This window comes from Mytilus galloprovincialis, chromosome 10, assembly GCF_965363235.1.
Source record: "Mytilus galloprovincialis chromosome 10, xbMytGall1.hap1.1, whole genome shotgun sequence".
Classification (NCBI taxonomy): Eukaryota; Metazoa; Mollusca; class Bivalvia; order Mytilida; family Mytilidae; genus Mytilus; species Mytilus galloprovincialis.
Window position 1 is genome coordinate 11,255,617 of NC_134847.1, and position 8,978 is coordinate 11,264,594.

Consider the following 8,978-nt stretch of genomic DNA (forward strand, 5'->3'; position numbering starts at 1 on the left):
TACCTAAAAATCTTGAAATTCACAATAAAATTTGGGACTCCAACTTATATCCCTAAATAGTGTAGCCCTCCTTCTATATGACTGCAAATTATCTACACTTTTTGGATTTGTTTTATTTAATCTCAATGATCGAAAAATCCATTTGTAAACCTACTAATTTATATATGATAACTTCAGCCATGTTTACAACATATAAACTCCCTGGATAACCGAATTATCTATTCTACAATGTTACAACTAATGCCTTCATTATCATGTTGTATTTAAACAAACCGTTTTTAAATCTAGCAAATTAAACTCCTAACCACGGTGTATAAACGACAGTACTATACATTAAGAATAGATGTGTCAAAGCGACATATATGACCCCGTCTCAAAAAGTTGAAAAATCTGCAATTTCAATTACACATGTGGACACAAACATGAAGGTACATGTAGTCTCACATTTAAAAAAATCAGCTCAAAATCTGGAGGCGTAAAAAAAGTCCGTATAACTAAGATTTTAAACAATTTTCAAAGTTGGAAACCTTTAATATTGGTAAAAATTAGCGTAGCGGAACGAAACTTTAACTTGATCTGTAACTCATCATGGTTAGCATACATACCAAATATAAAAAAATCAACCCAATATCTGAAAGCATTTAGAAAAAAGGTTCGTATAACTGTGATTTTCAAAAAAAAAATTAAGTCCAAAGCCCTAAATTACAGCATAAATTAGCCGAACAGAGCGAAACTTAAACCTGATCTGTAACTCATTCTTGTTAACTCACATGCCAAAAATCATCACAATATCTGAAAGCATTCAAAAAAAAAGTCCGTATAACTGTGATTTTCAACATTTTATCAAAGTCTAAAACCCGTAATTTCGGCAAGAAATAGCGGAGCGGAACGAAACTTAAACTTGATCTGTAGGCGTTTAGAAAAACTCCGTATTATGGTTTGTTGTGGAATCACGGAGTGACGGAATGACAGAAAGACAGAATAACGGACAAGGACTAACAATTCAGAGAACCAAACTATTCATAAACGACATAACTCCTTACTTAACGGTAATTATTATAACACAACAATTGATACCTAAACCTGTCGAAAAGCCGCTAGTTATTTATGTAATTCTCTTAATAATTTAACAATACAATTTTAAGTCTTACAACCACGTTAAAAATGCGTATTCATAACTTGTTAAATAATAATTTTTCTTCCGACGTATTCAAACTCAAGTACTTGAAGACTTCATATGTGTTAATGTGTCCTGCGTTGAAAATAATTCTGACAACTAGAGTATATATAGATATAGGGATACAATAATCCTTTTTGTGGTCTGAACGTTCCTGATCTAGTAGAATTAGTACACAAAAAGTAAACCCAGACTTGAGCTTTGGGCCCACCGAATTAATTTTGTTTATAAATTTAATATCTTCCTGAATATTCACATTGTTTACCGAGGAATCCCTTTGTACAGACGCATATGCATTCATTATTAGTTTTTTTAGAGATTCCACCATTGTAACACGTTGTATGAGTATCTGGAATAAATTAAATCATCTTTTTTAAAGTATTGAACTAAAATGCACAAATACAAATGTGTAAATATCATGAATGTACGTGTAAATATGATATAAAGTTGATATGAACACGTATTAAAGATAAATTACTTTTCTCTAAACAAGGGGAATAAAAAACTTATTTTCATTTAGATAAATTACAAAAGAAATGGTTGGACATACTTTTGTTTTTATTGCTGATTTCTTCTCCTATTGAAGATACTTGACGTTCAGTAACTAATCAATCAATCTTTGATCATAACATGTCTTCTTCAAGTAGAACTTGTGAAGGAATGAGCCTAGTCATTTATCTTCATACACTTGTTAAACCAGTTTTCGACGTAAGGTAATACTTTATCTATTGTTTTTCAGAAATTTCATTTCCTTGTACAATAGTTATCAAAAGTACCAGAATTATAATTTTATACGCCAGACGCGCGTTTCGTCTACATAAGACTCATCAGTGACGCTCAGATCAAAATAGTTAAAAAGCCAAATAAATACAAAGTTGAAGAGCATTGAGGATCAAAAATTCCTAAAAGTTGTGCCAAATATGGCTAAGGTAATCTACTCCTGGGGTAAGAAAATCCTTAGTTTTTCGAAAAATTCAACGTTTTGTAAACAGAAAATTTATAAAAATGACCATATAATTGATATTCATGTCAACACCGAAGTGCTGACTACTAAGCTGGTGATACCCTCGGGGACGAAACGTCCACCAGCAGTGGCATCGACCCAGTGGTGTAAATAGTTATCAAAAGTACCAGAATTATAATTTTATACGCCAGACGCGCGTTTCGTCTACATAAGACTCATCAGTGACGCTCAGATCAAAATAGTTAAAAAGCCAAATAAATACAAAGTTGAAGAGCATTGAGGATCAAAAATTCCTAAAAGTTGTGCCAAATATGGCTAAGGTAATCTACTCCTGGGGTAAGAAAATCCTTAGTTTTTCGAAAAATTCAAAGTTTTGTAAACAGAAAATTTATAAAAATGACCATATAATTGATATTCATGTCAACACCGAAGTGCTGACTACTGGGCTGGTGATACCCTCTGTATTAAACAAGATACAAGACTGTATTAAAACCAGTTGGAGCATATAAACTATGAACGTATAAGACTGTCTCAAATACATGACTAAGTCATCTAACCAACAAGACATAACCGGGAAAAACACATATACATTAATTAATTATATAAATAGACCAATAAACATTCACCACCAAAGGATACCAATGAACCCTTACACTCATACAATACAATACAACACAATATGTTTTATTTCAAAAACACTCCGTCACATTGACATGTGAAACTAGAGGTTAATTACAAAATACAATCACAAACAATTAAAGAAATAAATAAAACAATGATGGGGATATTGCATATTCAGTTTGGTTTACAGCCTTGCATATATAGATTTGTAAAAGTTTTATGTTTTACGAAATTTAAATAAATCTAGAATTTCCGAATGTTCAGAGTTTGACCTCTGCGATCGTATCAGGCTGCGCTCAGCAAAGCATTTTATTTTTCTAAATTCAATCTTTTTAATTCTTTTAGATCAATTGATGAAATGACCCCCACACACATGGGAGATAAAGACAAACGCAGTGTGTATGGTGTAAATGTATTTACGGGGAAGAAAAGGACAAGATAAGTGGAGGTAAAGCAACCAACAATCAATCAATCAATAAGTGGAGGTATGTATAAAATACACTTTTACCTATTCCGACACTCAAAAACTCACAAATGAACAATCATACGTTTTAATTCTTACTTCACCTTTATGTGGGAATAGGAATAATCAATTTGAGAGGTTTGCCGATCTTTCCTCCTAAATATGAAAACAGAGTTCGATAAGATAGACGTAAGAAACAAAGACATTATATGTAATTGTTCATTGTGTTGATTCATATTTACCTAGGTTAGTACTCTCTCCGTTTTCACTCTCCCGCAGTTTCGTCCCATTTTGCTTTTCAATTGCTGTCAATCTCATATCAATATCCGCTAATTTCTGTCGTAGTGGAGCTAAATTAGAAAATAAAAACTTTAAATTTCAAGCCGCGACAACTATAACTTAGATTTTCTTTCAAAGGTAAAATTAATGGTGATACATTAAAATTAATTAAGATATCATAAAAAAAATATTGTTTCTTTCTCGATTATTTGTTATAAGATGACACACATATTTAAGTCATGTTTGAGAAGATGTTGTTTGAGTTCAGACTACAAATTTCGATTGAAATTAGCGATTCAGTGTTTAAGCTATTGTCCATGCTGCAAAATCATAGAGAAACGTGCACGAGAAACAAAATCCTATTTATGTCTGTCCTACCTATTACAATAAAATAGATAACTGTCAGTATAATTCCAGTTGTCAACATATTTATGGTTAGTGCAAGGCAATTAGTTTTTATCCATTTTTTCCACAACAGAACTACCACATGGTCATTTTTTATTGTCTTCTCCTCCATCTTCAAGTCGTCGTATCTATGGTCATCATCTTCTCTTTTGATTTCTTCGTAAACCTGCATTTGTATTTCAGCCATTTTTATTTATTTACGAATTTTATACTACACTTGACATTAAACTAGTTAATGACTTCTACTTGTGATGGTCCTATTAATTTATAATACATATAAGGAAGTATTATACGAAAGAAAATGAACACGTGACAATCATTCGTCAATTTGGATGTAAACATACTGAATTCGTTTAATTGTCATGGTTACTGTCTGTGTCAAGATTTGTCAGTTCTTCGTCTTCCAGTAAGACTTTCCTGCCACATGTTTTAGATTGCGCGCATGAAAATAATTTTAAATTTAATAACAAAAAACAAAAACTGGGTAACATTTATATACAGGTACAAATAAAAACTTGTCATTTAATTTACTGACGAAGCTGGGCCTTGAAAGATGCAGGACTTGGGGCAGATACCTTATTGTTGGGCAAGGTGATTATTCTAGGATAGGATAAAACGACTCCTTCCAAACTGCTGTCTTGCATGATGGTATTCTGAATGATTTTGCGTTGCTATTTCTTGAAGGAAGTTCATTTTGTTATCAGCTTATTTGATGTATCGAACTTAGAATAGTTTTTTAAGCTTATACATCATTAACAGTCGGCTCTGTTTTCTTTCTTACTTGTAGGGCAGTCCATTCTAGATGTTCAAACATGTTACACCACTGGGTCGATGCCACTGCTGGTGGACGTTTCGTCCCCGAGGGTATCACCAGCCCAGTAATCAACACTTCGGTATTGACATGAATATCAATAATGTGGTCATTTTTATAAATTTCCTGTATACAAAACTTACTTTTTGAAAAACTAAGGATTTTCTTATCCCAGGCATAGATTACCTTAGCCGTATTTGGCACAACTTTTTGGAATTTTGGATCCCCAATGCTCTTCATCTTTGTACTTGTTTGGGTTTATAAATATTTTTGATTTGAGCGTCACTGAGGAGTCTTATGTAGACGAAACGCGCGTCTGGCGTACTAAATTATAATCCTGGTACCTTTGATAACTATTTACTAACAGTTGAAGTGTGATATCTGTTAGTAACATACCTTGCTGCCATTCTTTGAATTATTTCCAATTATTTCCAATCTATCTATGTCATTTATTAGTACGGGTTCCATACTGCACTGACATATTTTTATGTTGATTTGACAAGGGACACCTATGATTTTTCCATTATAAACTTATTTTTATGAGAGACAAAGAGACTGATGCAAACAAAGCAAATGTTCATACGTTGTCAAAGTTTATTGATTGACATCTTTAATTATTTCAAAATATGTTCGCAATTAACAATTTATATATGTTTTGATAGAATGTAAGCTCTATGACAAGTATTTTGGTTTGCATACTGTATTCAGTACCAACGAATAATTTTGACACATCGATGCGTGACCCTTGCAAGTATCTTTTGATAAAAAAAGATCATTCTATGTTATATAGGAAGCAAGAGTTATACTCACTTATAATATTGGTACTGTTTTCAATATATTTTAAAACGTACTGTTATATTGTAATAAACACATAAATTTTCATGATGACGATGCGTAAATTAAAGAATTGTTCAAAATCATCTTTTACTAGACTGATTATAACATTTTTGCACTAATTACATTGGATGTGAACTATACTTAGTAATAAGAGTGGGATATTAGCAAATGCATTCACAGAAACTATACGTTAAATAAACAAAGTCATTCTTATTAGCAAGGTTTTTCAATATTTCAATGTTAATCTGACAGTTGCAAGGACATCGAAAACTCAAATAAACAAATAAACTTAATACTCATAACAGTATGAACAAGGTAAAATTCATAATTGTAATCACGTTTTTACAAATAACTCTCAATTAGCCTGCTTGCTTGATCAACGAACTTCACTTCTACCATGTCTACAAGCAAATATAGATCAACAGCCTGGGTTTTCGATAAACCGGATGAAGCCTTTAAATATCTGACTTGGGCCGGTTGTTTAACTTGTTATGACCTCGCTAAACACTCTCACGTGTCGTTACTTAACGCATGGTTGTTAAAATGGTGTTGTTCGACGTTAAATATTTTATCCGCTCTATAAATATTTAACTAAAGTTTAGAGGCTATCTTTGTTACCTATAATGCCTGTATTTGTTAATTTTCATTCCAACATGGCTGACATGTCTTCTACTAAAAACAAAGGGACCGAAAATCTAACTTTGCTCAACAAGAAGTGAATGTTAAACAAGACCAAGTTGAAAACGAATACAAAATCTTGAATGACAAATTTAGGGATGGAGTAACCAATTCTAGCTCTGCAGTCTGGAACAAAATTTCAATTTTGGACAGTGCTCTTGGTGTTACAAACATATCAATTAAAGACTGTAAAGACACGGAGAAGGATGCTAAAAGGGTGTTTTGCAAATTGAACAGGGAGCAGAAGGCCTCGTTGGTGGTCCACAGCCAATCAATTTAGTCTGGCCGTAGCAAGGACAATAGACCTTTGCAAAGACTCAGCTTTTTTTTCAATAGGCTTAAATGAGTTGAAAATGTTTTTGGTATGCCTTACTTACTAATTCATCCTCTATTGTGAATAGATTAAAAAAAAAATATACAAAAATAACTAAAATGCTTTTTTTATTCCCTACGATTTAATGCTGATACAAAAATTGCTTAATATTTCTACTTAATTTTTACTGACTGAGGATTGTCAGTCTTCCTACCGAAGATTGTTGATATTTCCTTTAATAAAAACACCTCAACTGCATGATGGTGCAAGTTGAGTGGTAACAGACGATGTCTGATTAGCCAACACATACTGAATACTCAAACATTTACTTGTACAGTACATTTTGCAATGCAAAACCCAGAATGTTGTACACCCTCTTCAGTGTCGATGTGGCATGCAGGACTTTAGTGAGATAGAACAGTTATCCACCAAACGCATATATGGTCATCGAAGAGACTACAACTGCAAACCTACCTCCCCATAAGTCGTATAAACCAAAACGAGGGTTGGTTAAGGGTCGACAGACTTGCTCGGGATAAAAAAAAAAGTTAAGGACAGTTTCCCCAGAAGGCATTAAAAAAAACATAATGAATCCCTTCTATCACTTGTTTCTCAGGCTTCAGTGCAGGACTCTCTCAGTTTTAAGAAATGTTTTCCTCCTCCCAAACATTAATATTGAACAATATACCAGCTTATTGATTCGTGATAATTTGTTAGATGTTAAAGATCAGTATTTTAGTTGATAAGTATCATTTGATATCTAATTGATGAAGGATATTAGTCATCCGAAATATTAAATATTTTTCATGATTTTACTTTTTCTATTTTGATGTCGGTGTACCCTTTTAGACTTGTTTATTAGATATATCTACGTATCTTAAGTATACATATAAAATTGCGTGAAAAACATCCTGCTTGAAGGAGGTATGAATAAATATTAGGAACTCATCCTCTTTGTTTCTATTCAATAGAGACGGAAAGTTATAGATTAAAAGTGGGACACACTTGACTTCAAATGATAAGGAAGATAGCTCTCAGTCCTTACGCTCAGCTGGAAACTAATTCTATTTTTATCAAGTTAACCTTAGAATAATTAAACTTGTTTTGTATTTGTTTTATTTTGAATAACGATGACTTGGTGTAATCATAAGGACATGTACATTCTGTTCTATTCGGATTTTACAGATTAATGTTGAACTGAATTGCAACAGTAGAATATGAGCAAATGTGCAGAAACTACTTACCAAAGATACCAAGACATTTTATGAGTAAAGTTTTTTTAAGTTTCAATGATACGTTGTCTGTAACGGAAGCCGATGAGGGTTATTCGAATAAAAAATGTATGTCGCAATTGACCGTTTAAGATTCTAAAGGACTATGCGTTATTTCAATTTTCGTATCCCAAAATGAAAAACGTCACGTCATTGGTTGTATTTCCATTTTATATGACATTTTTAACCCATTGCAACGTTTTGTTAGCCACTTAAATATTACCCAGAATGCATAATAATCTGAAACAGCGAATTATGACATAGTATGTCGTAATAACGATATCATTATGTCGTGAAAACAACATCCGTATGTCGTTATAACGTCATCGTTATGTCGTTATTACGACCTCGTTATGTCAAAATTACGACAATCTTAGCGTTGTTTCTTTTTGATCCGATCGGAAATTCAAAATGTTCGATATATTAGTTAAAAGATTGTATTGAAACACTATGGGAAACAATATTTGTATCTTCATTTTCCCGGGTGTCATTCGGTTTAACGAGAGAAATGCTCGTGAAAGAATATCTAACGGTGGACAAGTATTGCGAGACGATCGTGAATGCTCTGGTACCGGATCGTGAAAGACATGTAATCGAGAAGACACATGAAAGGTCAATAAATAATCTTATTTAATTAATTACACAGACAAATTTACCAAAAAAACTGTCTGTCAAAATGGTTCAACATTATGATTAGTATCTGAGAAAATCCAGTTTCAAAAGTACATAGTTTTTACAAAAGAACAAAAGGCAGATTGCTTCTCGACATTTCAATGACATAAAAAATGTCAAACAAACACAATTTTTTCACAAGTTCGAATAACATAAACTACTTTTATCCGAATGAGGGCATTCCATTTGAATGAATCAAATGGTGCTCACAGTTATTTTGTATAAACATAATCTGGAACTTGGTAAAAAAAGAAATATTTACACAAAATTGATTTTTCTGATGGTTAAAGATCACGGATCGTGAAAGATTTGATGCTACGAAGAAGTTTAAATTATTCTTTAATTATATGATAGTTAACATTTGTTATTGGTATTGACAAAAAACTATATTGGTTAAGATCCTCAATAAATTTAAGCATTTCAAAGTAATAATATTTTCAGAAAATGTAAGGAACAATTTCAAACCATGTTCAAACAGATAATGGAT

At 32.3% G+C, this 8,978-nt stretch overlaps 1 long non-coding RNA gene across 1 annotated transcript; it reads right to left on the bottom strand.

Annotated features, from left to right (window-relative positions):
* Positions 1 to 1,420: 1,420 nt before the first annotated feature.
* LOC143048965 (uncharacterized) lies at positions 1,421 to 4,141 on the bottom strand. Its single transcript, XR_012969965.1, has 3 exons — positions 3,883 to 4,141; positions 3,468 to 3,575; positions 1,421 to 1,526 (listed from the first exon to the last, which is right to left on the bottom strand). It is a non-coding gene; the product is annotated as an uncharacterized LOC143048965 (long non-coding RNA).
* Positions 4,142 to 8,978: the final 4,837 nt, after the last annotated feature.